General features: G+C 35.2%; 1 pseudogene across 1 annotated transcript; it reads left to right on the forward strand.

The window, feature by feature from the left end:
• Window positions 1-2,539: 2,539 nt before the first annotated feature.
• On the forward strand, window positions 2,540-6,893 carry LOC309660111 (U6 snRNA-associated Sm-like protein LSm5 pseudogene; annotated as a pseudogene). Its single transcript has one exon. The product of its transcript is annotated as a U6 snRNA-associated Sm-like protein LSm5 pseudogene (transcript).
• Window positions 6,894-18,252: the final 11,359 nt, after the last annotated feature.

Here is an 18,252-nt window from a genome sequence, read left to right on the forward strand (position 1 = left end):
CCATACACAAAAACAAACTCAAAATGGATTAAAGACCTAAATGTAACGCCAGACACTATAGAACTCTTAGAGCAAAACATAGGCAGGACACTCTATGACATAAATCACAGCAAGATCCTTTTTGACCCACCTCCTAGAGAAATGGAAATAAAAACAAAAATAAACAAATGGGACCTAATGAAACTTCAAAGCTTTTGCACAGCAAAGGAAACCATAAATAACACGAAAAGACAACCCTCAGAATGGGAGAAAATATTTGCAATTGAATCAACTAACAAAAGATTAATCTCCAAAATTTACAAGCAGCTCATGCAGCTCAATATCAAAAAAACAAACAACCCAATCCCAAAATGGGCAGAAGACCTAAATAGACATTTCTCCAAAGAAGATATACAGATTGCCAACAAACACATGAAAGGCTGCTCAACATCACTAATCATTAGAGAAATGCAAATCAAAACTACAATGAGGTATCACCTCACACTGGTCAGAATGGCCATCATCAAAAAATCTACAAACAATAAACCCTGGAGAGGGTGTGGAGAAAAGGGAACCCACTTGCACTGTTGGTGGGAATGTAAATTGATACAGCCACTATGGAGAACAGTATGGAGGCTCCTTAAAAAACTAAAAATAGAACTACCATACGACCCAGCAATCCCACTACTGGGCATATACCTGGAGAAAACCATAATTCAAAGAGTCATGTACCACAATGGTCATTGCAGCTCTATTTACAATAGCCAGGACATGGAAGCAAGCTAAGTGTCCACTGACAGATGAATGGATAAAGAAGATGTGGCACATATATACAATGGAATATTACTCAGCCATAAAAAGAAACACAATTGAGTTATTTGTAGTGAGGTGGATGGACCTACAGTCTGTCATACAGAGTGAAGTAAGTCAGAGAGAGAAAAACAAATACGATATGCTAACACATATATATGGAATCTAAAAGAAAAAAAAAAAGGTCATGAAGAACCTAGGGGCAGGACGGGAATAAAGACGCAGATGTAGAGAATGGACTTGAGGACATGGGGAGGGGGAAGGGTAAGCTGGGACGAAGTGAGAGAGTGGCATGGACATATATACACTGCCAAATGTAAAACCAATAGCTAGTGGGAAGCAGCCAGATAGCACAGGGAGATCAGCTCGGTGCTCTGTGACCACCTAGAGGGGTGGGATAGGGAGGGTGGGAGGGAGATGTAAGAGGGAGGAGATATGGGGATATATGTATATGTATAGCCTATTCACTTTGTTATAAAGCAGAAACTAACACACCATTGTAAAGCAACTGTACTCCAATAAAGATATTTAAAAAAAAAGAAAAGAAAAGAAAATTCAGGAACACCATTGTGGGTGGCAATTTGGCAATATGTATTAAGAGACTTCAATATTTTTTCATGGATTAGATCTACCAATTAAACATGGTTAAATTTACCCAAAGAAAATAATCTTTATAAGTCTAAATATACAGAGAGGCTCATTCTAGAATTTCATGAAACAGTCCATGATAGAGCAATGGTCATGTAAATTATGACACAGTTATTCAATTTATTGAAACAAATTTTAAAAGAATGAAAATCAAGTAGCAACTTAGAAATTGCAAGTAATAAAACTGTATAAAATCATTAAAATTTAAAAATACCTAGAATTAATTATCAGAAAGACATACACTAAAACAGTTGCATTGGGGAGTTGATTCTTTGTATCCTTTCTAAAATCCTCTCAATTATTCTTTTTTTTTTTTTGCAATGTGTTGCTATTAACTATTAAAGCAAGCAATTTATAAACATTAATAATAACCTTACCCTCAGACTAGGCTTGGAAATTACAGAAGAAAGCAGAACACACATTCGATGCAGCTTTATCCTTACTCTACCTATTTCTTCTAAGGGAAGGAAGGTCTTCATTGTTCAAGTGGTGAGTGAGTGAATGTGTATGTGTGTGTGTGTGTGTGTGTGTGTGTATGTAAGTGTATCGACCAGCTGTGAGGTACTCTATCTCACTTTTGCCATGTAATAGCGATACAGCAGTGTTATTCCTCATGAGGATGGAAGTAGGGTGCAGAGAGTGCAGAGGCAGGCGGGATAGATACCACCTCCCAGTGACTCACCAATAATAAAAACTAAAAAAAAGCACTGGTTGGGCTTCCCTGGTGGCGCAGTGGTTGAGAATCTGCCTGCCAATGCAGGGGACATGGGTTCGAGCCCTGGTCTGGGAAGATCCCACATGCCGCGGAGCAATTGGGCCCGTGAGCCACAACTACTGAGCCTGCGTGTCTGGAGCCTGTGCTCCGCAACAAGAGAGGCCGCGATAGTGAGAGGCCCGTGCACTGCGATGAAGAGTGGCCCCCGCTCGCCACAACTAGAGAAAGCCCTCACACAGAAACAAAGACCCAACACAGCAAAAATAAACAAATAAATAAATTTATTAAAAAAAAAAAAAGCACTAAGGGAATCCAAAGTTCACGTTAATTACTGGCTTCTTTTACTTTGTAGTTTAAAAAAAAAAAAAAAAAAAAAAAAAAAAAAAAAAGCACTGGTTCTTCTCTGGTTACAATAACTGTAGAAGTGTCATACTGGTTGAGTATAAGACAAAAAGTATAAAACACAAAGTTTTTCTCAGTTAATGAAATATCTTAGCAACAACAAAGATGATTCTCAGGAAAAAAGCTTAGAACAACATTTAAAAAATATTAGCCTTTGTGTGACTTGTCTATATTTGTATACTTTTTTAAATTTCACTCTCTTTTTTCAACCTTTATAAGCATATATTAATTTTGAAATGGTGCATAATACAATTCTAAACTTCAAATATTCTGATGCTCCTATGACTCAATCTTAATATTTTTATTCCTGTTTTAGTTCCCTTTGTCTACCATGATTTTAAAGACAAGATCAACATAAAGGGCAGTTGTTGGAAGTCAGCTCACACATTTACTGTGAAGAATACTCTCGGTAAAGGTTTGCTTGTCCTTTTAATGATAGGGTCTTAGACCTAAACACAAAAGCCCTTGCCTTCAGTGAAATCTCAATGCAATAATCATGACGATTTTTCTTGGTTTAATCCTAAATCATAACCCAAGATCTTTATACAAGTTGAACTTCACATTTACCACCACTGTAAAAATGATTTTCAGACCCATGTTTAGAATTCAGCTGCTTTGGGCCTCTGTTAATCTTCATTAAAATCTTTTCCTTATATTCATTTGTTGGACATAATGAAGAATAATTATATAAATCTTTAATAATTAATTCTGTTTTTCCACCAAGAGTTAATAAAATTTATTATTTCTCATCTTTTTATCTCTCATTATTTTTAATTCTATGAATATAGCAACCCAGCAAACATATGGCAATAAATTTACTTGTGGACATTATTCCACTAAAGATTAATACAAGTTAATTGTGTTGACAGATTCAGGCTGAACATACATTTATTCAATAAGAAATTTCCTAAGTCAATCAATCATAGTCTATTGAAATTTTAGTTTTAAAATAGTCTATAATTTAGAGAAGCAATCCATTTACATTTTAAAGTTTTCAATAACATATACTAATTTTGCCTGCTAAATATAAAATAAAGCCACAATAATACTATTTTATAAAATTTAGCAGTATTTCACTATAAAACTAGAAAAAATAGATGTGTAAAAATGAACTGTAAAATCTTAATCATATGAATACCTATATTTTAAAAATTATTTGAAAGCAATTTCTTTTGCTTCTGGACTAAGAATGATCTAATTTGAATTTTTCTAACTCTTAAGGGGTTGAACACCCCAAATATTGTCTAGAGTAAGCAATTTTTCTGAAAGACAAATTATACTCTTTAAGAATGTTGCACTTAAATTTCATATCCATAGTTTCCCTATAATTCAACAGATACATTATCTACAGATGAGGAGCTTTCTATATAACAGGAGGTTTCTCATTCAAGAAGAAAATAGATGAACAAGCCTATAACCCAGGAATAATTGGTCATATTATTAAGATTTTTGAGTTTCTGCAAGATTAGATAAGAAGAGAGGAATGGAAACAACATCCCTAGATTAGTTATATTTCAATATAAGAATCAAATGTGCATTCTGAGCTTTTGGCTATCTGTTCATGATAATAACAGTAATATATTTCACCAAGTTCCTAAAACCAGTGGGGGAAAAAATATCACTTTATCAATAAAGGTACAGAACAGTCAAGGTTTAGTTTCTTCCAGCCCAATCTTTGGAAAAGAGAACTCCCAAGAGACAGGAAAATATCTGGAAATAAGAAGACATTAAATTATATCCCTGGAGCTTTGATGAAGAAAGAAAGAAAAGGTAAAGAGAGCTATGAATACAATATTATGGTTGGATAGAATGGGAGGCCCTTTATGAGTTCTCAGCTCACCATGATAGCGTAAGGGTGAGGGGGTTGGATAGGAATCTGCTATTTCAAAGTGACTCAGGATATATATAGATGTGTCTGTGGTAGGTAATAAGACCACTATCTGCGCCAGTTCTGAGAAGCATACAGTTATCAGACTGGTTAGGAAGCTACACAGTCAGTGAGGTCCTTCCTTTCTGACAAATCATTTCTCTATTAATTGATTCAATCGGGGAGAGAGAGAGAGAGAGAGTGAGAGAGAGTTGCTGCCCTCCTGTAGCTTTGTAGCTAACATTCCAATTGGAGTAGGTGCATCTCTTTGCCCTTTTGGGTGGAGAAAGGAAAGATAATTGCAAAGTGGATCCCATGGCAGGGTCTTTTCAGGACAGAGGATAACTTAAATCTTTTATGTGCTGAAAAGTGCCACATGTTTTCAAAAAGGGCTTTCCCTGTTCTGAACATAACCATTCTGGGCAATGGCATATGATTGTCATGGATGGAAACAGAAAACTCACAGGTAGAAGAGATTCTAAGGCTAGCTGGCTGGCATGGGATCAAGAGCCTCTTTCTCTATGAGTGTGGGATGATGCTGAGTACAACAGTTTCCTCAGGCTGCCCAAACAAAGTGCCACACTTCGGATGACTTGATATAATAGAAGTTCATACTCTCACAGTTCTGAAGGCTAGAAGTCCAAAATCAGGGTGTCTACAAAGCCATGCTCCGTCTGAGAGTCTGCGTAGAATCCTTTCTTGCCTCCTCCTATCTCCTGGTGGTGGCCATCAATGCTTGGTGATCTTTGCTTGCAGCTGCATCACTCCAGCCTCTGCCTCTGCTGTCACAGTGTTCTCCCTGTGCATCTCTGTGTCTTCACATGGCTGTCTGCCCTCTGACCTTTCTCTCTCCTCTTTTTATAATGACATAATCATACTGGATTAAGGACCCTGCCTACTCCAGTGTCACCTCATCTTATCTACTACGTCTTCAATGACCCTGTTTCCAAATAAGGTCCCATTCTGAGATACTAGGGATTAAAATATCAATATATCATTTTGGAAGACACAATTCAACACATAACACTAGGTAAACCAAACTTTCAGCAAAACCAACAGTCTCCTTGCTTAGGTCAGAGTTTGCTTGGCTAGAAGACTATACCTTATTCAGAAGTGCTAAAACAGAAATATCATAGACTGGGTGGCTTAAACAACAGAATTTATTTCTCACAATTCTGGAAGCTGAGAATTCCAAGATCAAGGACCTCAGGCTGTTCAATTGCTGATGGGGGCCCTCTTCCTGCTATGTCCTCACATGGTGGAGAGAGAAAGCAAGCAAGATCTCTCCTATCTTTTCTTAAAAGGTACAAATCCCACTGTGAAAACTCCACACTCATGACCCAAAGGCCACACACAAAATACCGTGACATTGGGGATTAGGGTCTCAAAATTTGAGGGAACACAAACAGTCAGTTCACAGCAGACTAGGTTAAAAATGATACTATTCTTCAGCTAAGTTTGAAAAGCTATAAAACAATGTGAAGTTTTATTATTTGTCAAAGTGGGCAAGGTTTAAACAGTATTTTTATGATTAAGACTCTTTTCAAACCAGGAAAAAATGATCCATTTGTACGAACATTAATATAACTTTGATTTCATTATTTCTTCAGTTTTCTTAAGCATGACATATTTGTTAGTCCCATAATTACCTTTTCCCTCTATATTTTCAAAGCTTTTCTTTATTCTAATTCCACCCAGCTGAGAGATTTTAAAAGGGTTTCAGTGCCTCTCAAGTTTCCACAGTTCTTAAACAGATAATTGGTAAAATTTATTTTCCTATTTGACCTTTAATTATAAGACCTCAATATCATTTTTATTTCCATTTTATATTTAATGCATAAAATATTTTTCCACACACAATCATTAGACTGTTCAAGTTTCATTTCAAGTTAAAAGAATACGTTCAAAGCAACAACCAGATCTTGTACCATGGTTAAGATCATGGACTCTGTAGCTGAAACACATGGGTTCAAATCCCTGCTCTACTATATACTTACTTTCTACTACTGGCCATGCTATTTAACTTTCTATGCCCTATTTTCTCATCAGGAAAAAGGGAATAATAGTCGTACCTACTTGATAGGGTTATCCTTAAGATTAAATGAGTTACTATACTTAAAATATTAAAAAGAATGCTTGGGCAGACCACTTCCAGCGTAGCCATGGTGCCTAACGCTACCACCAACCCGTCGCAGCTTCTCCCTCTAGAGCCTGTGGACAAGTGTATAGGATCAAGGATTCACATTGTGATGAAGAGTGATAAGGAGATTGTTGGCACACTTCTGGGATTTGATGACTTTTGAAATCACACCAGAAGGAAGAAGAATTACTAAATTAGATCAAATTTGGCTAAATGGAAATAATATAACAATGCTGGTTCCTGGAGGAGAAGGACCTGAAGTATGAATGGATTTCCTTGACTTATGCTAGATTCTGTTTTGTCTTATAATGACAACAAAATAGAATTTTTTTTTTAACCTTTTAATGTTTGTAGTCTGTGAAGCCAAGTTTTCCGTTAAAGGGAAATGCTTTGAAGATGCATTGTAAATGCCTGTTTTTGTAAGTTAATCATGATTATGTTGGAAAAAGAAGAACAGTTTGTTCTTTGAAGACAAAATAAAGGTGTTTTTGTTAAAAAAAAAAAAAAGAATGCTTGGTAAGATGAGAGTACTGTGTAACTACATTTGACCCTTAAACAACAGGTGTTTGAACTGCACAGGTCCACTTATAGGTGGATTTTGTTCAACAGTAAATACTACAGTACTACACAATGGTTGAATTCGTGGATGCAGTACCACGGGCAGATATGGAGGAACCACAGATAGGGAAGGCCAACTATGAGTTATTTATCAATTTTTGACTGCATGAAGGGTCAGTGTCCCTAACCCCTGCATTACTCAAGGGTTAACTATATAAACTACTGATATTATTATTAAGGTATAAAGTGATGTTGAAATATGACAACGTACATACCTTCTCATCTGTCTAGTCTGGGACAGATGGAATGGGGACTTGGGAATGGATCCTGTTTCTGACACTTACTAGCCATGTAAACTTAGACTAGCTGTGGAAATTCTTTAATACTCAATTTCATGCCCTGCAAATTGGGACTAGTCTATCTCACAAGGGTTGAGAAAATTTGGGTAAAGTGTTCAGAGAAGTATTTGGCAAATGACAAACTTTCAGTCCTAACTCCTTTCCTCCTTTCTTTCTTCAACTTTAGCTTTGGGCCATGGGGAAAATGAACTGGAGAAATAGAAAGCTGGAGGACTGGAGACCAATCAAAAAGTTACTGCAACATCAACAGTAACATGGAAAGACAGCCAGCAGCAAGGAGAAAAGGAAAGCGTAGAAAGTAGGAGGCAACACATTCCTGGTAAATGATTACCTGTGGCGTTAAGGAGAAATGGAGGAATGAGTGATGACACAAAGGCTTTTGCAAAAGAAGTTCTTTAGGGTGATATCACTTTGTTATGCGTGTTTTGCCACACAAGTCACATATGGAATTACTAACAGTACATGAAATATTGCATTTCACTACCCTTCTAAATCTTCATACCAATACTGCTATAATTTAATTTTTTCTTTATTTTTATTCCATTACTGCTCCCAATTTTGTTCCTACCAATCAGTCATGGTTTCTCTGCAACTTGAGAGAAGCATTCTAATATAGCCATAAAAAAAGCATTCTCATCTGGGAAGATATTATTTTAAAACTCATTTTTGAAGCACTTCGTCTGTATCATAGTTTATTATACTGTGGGCTCTATTATGCTTACGAGTTGGACTATAAATAGTATCAGAGTACCCTCTGGAAATAAGTTTATTATAGCTAGGTATTTAAAAATCAGTACCAATTATTAGTAATTTTGGAGAACATTTTCTTTATGTTAGTTATTACTTATGAAAGAAGGTACAAGGAAGTGCTTTGAAAAAATATACAAGTAGTAACAAGTATTTCTATATTATCTAATATACCCAATCAATGAATAAATTACATTCTTATATATAACCTGATCAGGCTTCTAATCCTAGTTTTAACACAAAGTAACACTTACAGAATGTAAATAAAAACAAAATTCTAACTTTGAAATTAGTTAAATCTTATCAGGAGAATTTGATTAAAAACTCATAGTAATTTGTATCCAGTGAATGATTTATGTTTCAGTATACAAAAAAATCAACAATTCTATTTATAACAGTACTTATTTTTGAATAAAGTAAAATTATATACTATTATTGTTAATTCATTAGCAGTGAAGAATTGTTGGAGATTTGGGCTAGTTTAAGACTTTATCTCCCACTTTAAATAGAGGAAGTAACCATGGTATATATAATTTAAAATACAGAAGAATAAGAAAATTTTGACAAAACTTTTGAAATCTAAGGTTTAAATAAAACAAATAAAAAATAGTTGATAGGAATACAAGAATCATAGTGATGATATTAAAGGTAATCCAGTGGTGAGATTTGAATTCCAATTTTCCTACGAGATAAAATGATAATTTATACTAAATAAGAACTAAACCAGTTTTCCATTAAATAATATCAGAATCTATAATGTAAAGCAAGGTTAAAAGTCAATTAAATCTCAATATCAAGCTATCAGATTCTAAACTCATAAAAACTTAGTTTTAATTTGGTGATTAACATGACAGTTCTGAACAGAACCCAGTAGATGGCAGTAGGCTGTTATAAAGTCATCAGGAAGACTAAGAAATAAATTACACATTGCCAATATTACATTTGTACACAGAGAATCTGATGAATAAGTTATCCTATTCTTTCTAATATACACAGATACCACATCCCTAAGTGTGGTATCTGCATATATTATAGTATATAATATATCCTGGTTTTTTGGTAGTAAGCCATACATTCCTGATCTCTACAAACACATAATACTTTTCTCATATTAGATGACAATTACTCTAAACTCAACCTCAGTAAAATCCAATCATAATCAACAAGTTTAGGGATGGTTCAATATGAGTAAAATAAATATTAACTTTAAGAGTATCTAATTCATTCAGTTGGAAAAAAATTTAAGGAGGCAACATTTTATAATGGACACCATACATGACCAAGTATTTAAGATAGCAGTTTTAGATGAGGTTTCTCCACTTACAATTGTGCAACTGTGAGCCAGTTATTGAGTATCTCTGTGCATTAATTTCCTCATCTGTACAACTGTAATCACAAAATTTTCCTAACATAGCTCAAGTTATATATACATAAAATAAAACTGTGTACATAAAAGTAACTGTAAAACAGTATACAAATATAAGATTATTTTTCCTCAACGTGGAAGCCAAGGACAGGATGTTTTAAGAAGAGAATTTGTCCAAAGGCATCAAATGCTTTAGTGGAATTAAGTAAAGTGAAGCCTGAGGAGAAAAGTCACTAGATTTTGATGCTTTAGAGCTGTTTTTGAGTATAAGTAAATATAATTTATTATATAAATATCAAATTTAATATATATAATATATATCAAATATAATATATCAAATATAATTTGACTTGAATAAAGAAATGTGTCTTCCCTGAACACTGGTGCCAAAGTCAGACTACTTGGGTTCCTAACTTACTTTCCAGTTGTGTGACGTTGGATGAATCACTTAAATCTCTGTGCCTCCGCTTGTTCATCTCTATGCTGGGGGTAATAGCTGTGACTACCTCAACTTGAACAAACCCCTGTTAGCCTCCTCCTCTGTAAAATGAAGGTAATGGTAACATCTACTCATTCTATTGTGTGCTTCAAATGAGAGAATGTTTATGAAAGCTATACAGATATAATGTGGTAGCCTTTCCTTTGAATGATATTTCAATTTGATTTTTGATTAGTTCTATTTCCTATTTTGTCTTATAGTGATGAATAAATACCCAGGTATATTTACGTCCACATAGAGGGGCATCCAACTGGATGATTCCAAGATACCACGCCCAAGAATAGCCTTCAAACAGCATTAACAATTCACTTTATGATAGCAAACAAGGGACGAACCTTACAGGATACATAGCAAGTCCCTTGGCGTTTCAGGTATTATTTGAGGTCATGGGAGAAAGTAAGTTTACCTGGTTTTTATGAAGGTAAATAAGCCATAACCCAAAACCCTTCAGCAGCTCAATTAAACTAACTTTGAGTGATGTGGAAACAGTGGGAAAGAGAAGAGTTTTTATTCAAATCTAAGCAAATATTCAAAAGCTATGCATGTACTGCTAAGTTGAGGACATATATTTATATACATTTTCTTATTTTGAATTAATGCACAACCTATCTACATAATAGGTTCATATTATATAACATATATGTTCTATATAACATATAATATATATGTTCTTATTTTTAATTAATGTTCCAATGTATACTTTCAAACAGATTAACATTATTTTGTTTTTAGGTTTGTGGAATTAATTTCGTTGCAAGGAATAAATATGTTTGACTCTGAGTTATCCAGCCAGACCGTGTAGCTCAGCAAGGCAAAAATATCAATAAAACACATAGGACAGAATTTTGTGAGCAACCCTACACATTTGCCTTTTCCAACTTCAGACTGAAGAATCTTGTCCCTACCAGTCAAACCGGGTCCACTCAGTTCACTAATCCAGTCACAGAATACTATCTCAAGAGATAAACTTAAAATTTCCTGAAGATGGGAAAGAATAACTATTAACCTTATAACCTGAAATAAAATTCTGTCTACTTTACTAGAACTTTCAGTTATACATAAATTTATGCAATGACTAATATTATTATACAGTGGGGCTGTGAAATCACCTTTCCCTCCCTCCTTATTGGAAGTAGGTGGTGAAAACCCTTGCTAGTTATGGACAAAGAAATTCCCTGGTGATTCCTGTGTTCTTTCTGCAGATACCCTTCTTGGGAGTTAGCTGAATTCACAGAGATGAATTCTGATCCGCTCCTACGGACAGTACCATTTCCTTCCATATAGCAAGGTGTGTGATTGTTCTGTCCTTCTAGGCAATGAGAAGGTCACTCTGACTCTGGAAGTCAGAACTCAGGAGTTCATTGTTGGTGCACAACTAAGCCTCACCCTCTTAGCCAGATATCAAGTGATCTCTACCTACCCAACCTCTTAATCTGTTCTCAACTGGCTCTGAATTCAAGCAAAGACAAACTGTCATTTATTAAGCTCCATCAAATTCCAACAATGAGAAAACATACGTATATTGTGTAAGGATACATGAATATGCAGTAGAAGTATAAAGATGTGCCTGAAAATAATATACCCCAACCTCAGGCAACACTGAGGCCTTAATTCTGCTCATAATGTTCCACTTCTTAAGCTGGATATCAGGCACACAAGTATTTGTTAAATTATTCTTGAAAACGTGTCTGCAGTTTTCTTTATCTAAGCTGAGCACTCTCACTTTATTCTCTTTCCTCTGCTGTTGGCAGTTCTCTGTCAATCTGAGATGAAAGGAGGGTTTATATCCAACAAGTTTTGGCTAAGAACAGAACAGCTTCTTTTTTGATGTACACATGGAAAAATGGATTTTCCACTGTTCAGCACCATGAAATTTTCCCCATTCAAAGAGGCATAAGGCTGTTACTATGCAACCTTTTAAAAACTGATATTGAGAAGTTATGATCTACTTTAAAAGCTCTAGATTTCTTGCTTCTCCCCTTAACCTAACAAACGTATCAATATATCATACAGAATCAGTATCATCATTGTTTCGGTGAGTTTGGAAGGTGTTCTAGGGTCAAGTATCAGTGCTTATTTGGTCCTTGAAAAAGATTAATCTCTTTAAATCATTCCCATAGCACAGATTCAAACAGCAGCCAAATGTAATAAGCTAATTATGGGTAAAGATTCAAGTGTCATTCCTTATTAAATCGATGCTCTAAAAACCCTTCGTAAGTTTCCTAATCAGTAGACATGAACAATTAACATCTAATTAGTCATCCATCATCCTTGCTAAAAATGTTTTAGAAGGAAAATTAAAGAGATTTCTCTCATAAAAATTTCACTGCAAATGTGAGATACTGTCCTTTTCCACTTACATATTCATCATTTACTATCTCGTAGCCTACTTGCTAAGATGATTATTTTAAATGTGAAATCTATTAATTGATATAGTCCAAGAATATTCAAGAGTTCCATCATTTTATGACTCCAAATGACTTTACTGACAGTTAGTCCAACTGACTTCACAGAGGAGAACGTCAAGACTAACGGAGGTTTAACTTGTTGATAAAGCTACACTTGCATGCTGGAGAGGTGAGGATTTAAGAACAGATCTGAAGGCAATGTTCCACCTACCTATCTTTCTTTCCTTTATAGTTTAAAATAATATTTTAATGCCTTCAACCTACTTCATAAGATCACTGACTCCCTGTTATTATGTGAGTATAACTACTAAATGCTTATTTTCATCTGGCTACAGCAAATCTGAAGAACTTAGTTGATACAAGTTAGGGAGCTACAGTCAGAGTATCTGGACTCAAATCTCAGTTTTAGTTTCTGTGTCTTTCCTTACTCATTCATGAAATGAGGATAATAATGATGCTAATAATGAAAATGAGGACAGTGTCTACCCCCAAAGTTGGTTTCAGGATGAAATGAATTATTACTCTAAAATGCTAACATCAGTTTTTGGAAAATATAAGTTCTCATTAAATATTATCTCTTTAAAATATAGCATCTCTTGAACTTTCTCGTATTTCTTCCAAATTCATTTTCTAGAAAACAATGAGTATATGATCTATAACATTGAGACCACTGTTCAGACAACATAGTTCCTGGACTTTGTATGTTTCCATCATGTCTAACTAAGACTAACAGGGAAGATATATTACCAGGAGAAGCGGAACACGCAATAAGTGAGAGAAGGAGAAAATGAGAAAAGTCTAATCATTAAGTCATTCCCAAACAGTAAATCTTTCTCATATTCATTTAGATTTATGGGTAGCTTGGTCCTAGCAGAAAACTTTGGCATATACATGGTTTCAATAGCAGCAGCTTGACGAGGAGACATTATTAAAATGGAAAGTTACAAAATGATTTAACCTAGAAGAGAGCCATAATGGATATCAAGAAACCTACTAATACCAACTGCCTAGAGTTGAAGGAGTGCAGGGGGAAGGCAGCTTGGGTTTTGTTCATTTCTTTTTCATTGACCCTATGGCAGGCCCTACCCTGGTATTAATATATTTCTACTAAGCTTCCCAGTTTCCATTGTTCTAGGCAGCCATGGGGTCTGTAGATAGAATGTAGATACGAAAAAATAATCAGTATATAAACATAATGATGCCAATGCCCTCCTCTTCTTTCTCCCCATTGTGCATTACGAACTCCCAGAATTCTCTTCTCCTCAATAACAATCTCACATTTAAGAAGATTCATTGCGATCATAATCCACATAGCAAATTTACATATATTCAGCACTTGAGTTTTCTTCAAGTAGTAAATATACTTTGAAGAAGTAAATACACCTTGAAACACCTACACTTCATAATAGGTGTTGACAACTAGACAAGGAAAAAGATATGGTTTATATCTTCTTGGAGCTACAGTCTAATGATAGATACAGATAAATAAACACACAGTTTTTTCAATGGGATGAGTGCTCTGGTAGGGAGTCTGTCTTCCTCTGTTTCACAGAATCTATATACTATCCATTATTTCTACTTCTTCCTGCACCTGGAACCTTTCCTTCTTTTCTGGATCAGTCTCTTGGGTTTTAAACATGTTCAAGTCTCTTCGTATTAAAACACATCTTTTGGGCTTCCCTGGCGGCGCAGGGATTAAGAATCTGCCTGCCAATGCAGGGGACACGGGTTTGAGCCCTGGTCCGGAGAGATCCCACATGCCACAGAGCAACTAAGCCTGTGTGCCGCAACTACTGAGCCTGTGTTCTAGAGCCCACGAGCCACAACTACTGAGCCCACGCACTGCCAACTACTGAAGCCCGCCTGCCTAGAGCCTGTGCTCCACAACAAGAGAAGGCACCGCAATGAGAAGCCCACGCACCTCGATGAAGAGTAACCCCCGCTTGCGGCAACTAGAAGAAAACCCTCGCGCAGCAACAAAGGCCCAACGCAGCCAAAAAAAAATTTTTTTAAGTTTAAAAAAAAAATTTTTAAAAAACACGTCTTTTCATCCCACTTCCCCTTTATAACCAAATTTCTAAGATGTCTGCCCTCCTAATGTTGAAATCTTTACATTCTGTTCATTCATGACCTCACCCCATCCCTCTCCACCAACATAAATGTCACTACCTTCATAAAAATCCCTAGTCACTAAATCCAATGAATACATTTCAATTTATACCTTTCTTGACCTCTGAGCAATACTCAATGAAGAACAACATTTTGTCTCAAAATGTACTATTTTCTTTGCTTCTAGGTAAGTATGATTTTTCTCTTGCACTCTGATTGCTCTTTCACAATATCTTTTGCAGGTAAGCATTCTCTACCAAGACATTAAATACATATTTGATTTTTTTCAAAGTCAAGTATAGGCACTCTTTTGTTACTATAGCACCATTATCTACTAGAAGTATAATATTAGTCACAAATGGCACATGTATCATTTTAAATGTTCCAGTAGCTATAACAAAAATGTAAAAAGAAACATATGAGATAATTTTAATGACTCAATATATCATCTCAGGATGCAATCAATATAAATAATTATCAATGAGATATTCTGCATAATTTGTTTCCTACTAAGTTTTAGAAATCTGGAATAATTTCAGGTTCATGCTAACCATATTTCAAGTGCTAAATAGCCCCCATGCAGTCAGTGGTTCCCATATCAATTGGTACAGCTCTAGTCTGTAAAGAGCTACGTGATATGTCATCCATCCCCATGCCTTTAATTAAGTCCTCAAAACCAAGACTTCAAAATATCTATTTGTAGACTAAGCCTCTTCTGAGTTCTGTATATTTTACTGTATATTTGACATCTCTCCTTTGGTGCCTCAAATGCTCCTCAAATTCAATGTGACTACCTACGTTCAAAAGCACGATCTTCCCCTCACAACTTGAACTTGCTCTAATTTCACTTATCTCAATGATTGACACTAACTATATAGTTTTACAAGGTAAAAACCTAGTTATTTTGGTAATTTCCTTGCATACCTATGATGATGATGATATTATTATTACATCTATATTCAATTTAATAGGAAGCCTTGCTAATTTTATCTCCTTTGAGAAGTAAACTCATCACATCTTTCTTCTACCCTTAACTTGTTAGTCCAAATTAACATTATCTTTAGGATAATGACTCTCTGGACAAGATCTGGTTCCCTGTTATATACTTCCTTGATTCTCTGTTCCTTTTTATACAGCACTAATCACAATCTATAATTAACATTTTTTTGCTTATCTTGTTAATTTACTGACAAATTATTAAATTGCAAATTCAATGAGCAAGAACCACGCTTGTTTTGCTCATGACTATATCCCACAATTACACTGTAAAAGTACATTCTGGGATGTACTTATCATGAAGCAATTTGGTCTTATTTTTCTAAGTTAAAAGTGCATTTGTCTTTGATCCAAATCCCACTTTTAGGAAATTACACTCTAGAAATACTCGTGCTTATATAGCACAGTAATGACTTACATTGTGTCAGTGCATATTTTATGTCAGGATAACAATTTTACCTCTATTGTTGTACTTAATCCCCCAACTGACTGTGTGAAATAGATAGTATTTATCCATAAACAAACAAAATATAAAGTCCAAAGAGTTCAAATAGCTGATTTAGTTCACACACTAACTAAAGTAGTGGAACTACTAATTGACTCAGGCAATTAAATTTCAGAAATCTAAGTTATTTTTGACCACTAACCTACATTGCCTCATATCATATTATTACCTAAACACTTTCTAACTAAAATTTCCACAAGTAGGGAAATGACTAAATATTCTATGCTATATCCATGCTATGGAAGAAATATAGTGACGCCACAAAAAAGGGGAAAAAATAGAAACATTAGATCTACAGATAGATTTCAAAGACATATTTCTAAGTTTAAAAAAAAAAAAAAAGCAAATTGCACAAAAACTGAAGTGTGGTAGTCGAATTTTGGACCCCATAATCACTTTGCCCTGGTGTTACATCCCAGGAATACGTTTTCTTGCCAAGCAAAAGGGACTTTGCAGATGTAACTAATGCTACTAATCAGTTGACTTTAAAAGAAAGTGAGTATACTGGATTATCCAGGTGATTCAAATGTAATCACATAAACCCTTAAAAGCAGACCTTTCTCCTGGCTGAGAACAGAAGGGAAGTTAGAGATATTTGAAGCATGAGAAGAGCTTGAAATACCATTGCTGCTTTGAAATTAGAGGGGGCCATGTCAAAAGATCTGGGTGGCCTCCTGTAGCTGAGGACAGCCGTTGGCCAATAGCCAGCAAGGACACAAGGATCACAGATCTACAGCTGCAAGGAAATGGATTCTGCCAAAAACCTAAGTGAGCTTAGAAGCAGATTCTTCCTCCAAGTTTCCATATAAGAACTAAGTCTGGACAACATCTTGATTCCAGCCTGTGAGACCCAAAAGATAATTTCAGAGCTATGTTAAGTGTGAGCTAATAAATTTATATTATTATAAGTCATTACATTTGTGGTAATTTGATTTGTAGCAATAGAAAATTAATACAACGTGCAATATGATCCTATATTTTTCAATAAACATAGAAAACTGTGGGTGCATATAAAGTTTTATAAGTGCACAGAAATAGAACTGGAAAGGTAAAGACAATATTGAAGAAATATTTAACTCTAAAGAGTCTTGAGGCTGCAGGGAGCACATAAACAGCGGTTTTCATGTTTAACTCCACATAGGCATTTATTGGTTGACTCCTTTATCAGCATAATGTGTTTGTGTATTATTTACAAATAACAGAAGATAATGTTTTAAATTGTGGTGACTCCATTGAATTGGAAATCAATCATGATGTTTCACTTTCAAACTGTTATTCTAAAATCAGTCAAGATGCACAATATCATCAATCAGTACCTAGACATTAAACCAATCAAGCTGAAAGGATTACCAAGGGAATCATGGGTTCCAAGTAACTGAATGATAAACAATTACAGAAGTCTGTTCCAGGAGATCTTCTCAATACTCTTTCTGGTGGTTAAAAAACACTCATGACCCTATGAGCCCTGTGCTGTTTGCAAACCTACACTAACAGGACACTTATGAAACAAAATAAGAACCATCACTTTTAATCCTCTCCCTCGCTTACAAATGAAAACTACCCTGACAAAAACTGTGAAAATTTGACCCATATATCAGTGAGAGAATCCAGGGCTACAGAAGCAAAGCAATTTCTGTACTTGGAATCAGCCAGCTCTAAAATCCCTTTTCTTCTCTCCTCCCTCCCTCCCATTTTTTCCAACTTTTCTTCCCCCCTCCCTCCCTTCCTCCCTCTTTTCCTTCCCTTCTGTTTTTGATGAGTCATTTTCCTAACCATTTAAGTAAATGCAAAAAAATCCATCAAATTTTGTAGAATCTGAACAAGTAAAATATACCTTTTTGGTATGAGTGTGAAATTCACAGAATCCTATAATGTGGAGTTTATGAAAGTTAGATTTTTTTATTGTTAGTCATTTCCTCCAGGCAGTCTAACATTTCAACTTCAACATCAAATATCCACTGCTTTGCCGTCAAAATCAGCTAACTGCAATTTGAGACATTTTCTATAATTTAGCTTATTCATTTTTTAGAAACTCTCATGAGTAGGAAATGCATGACTTAGAAAAAAATGGACCTGCAGCAATTTAGTAATTACATTTTTTCAGCACAAAATGCAGATCTATGCTCTTCACTTAAAACATAATG

This window comes from Balaenoptera physalus, assembly GCF_965194825.1.
Source record: "Balaenoptera physalus genome assembly, chromosome: 4".
NCBI classification, from domain to species: Eukaryota; Metazoa; Chordata; class Mammalia; order Artiodactyla; family Balaenopteridae; genus Balaenoptera; species Balaenoptera physalus.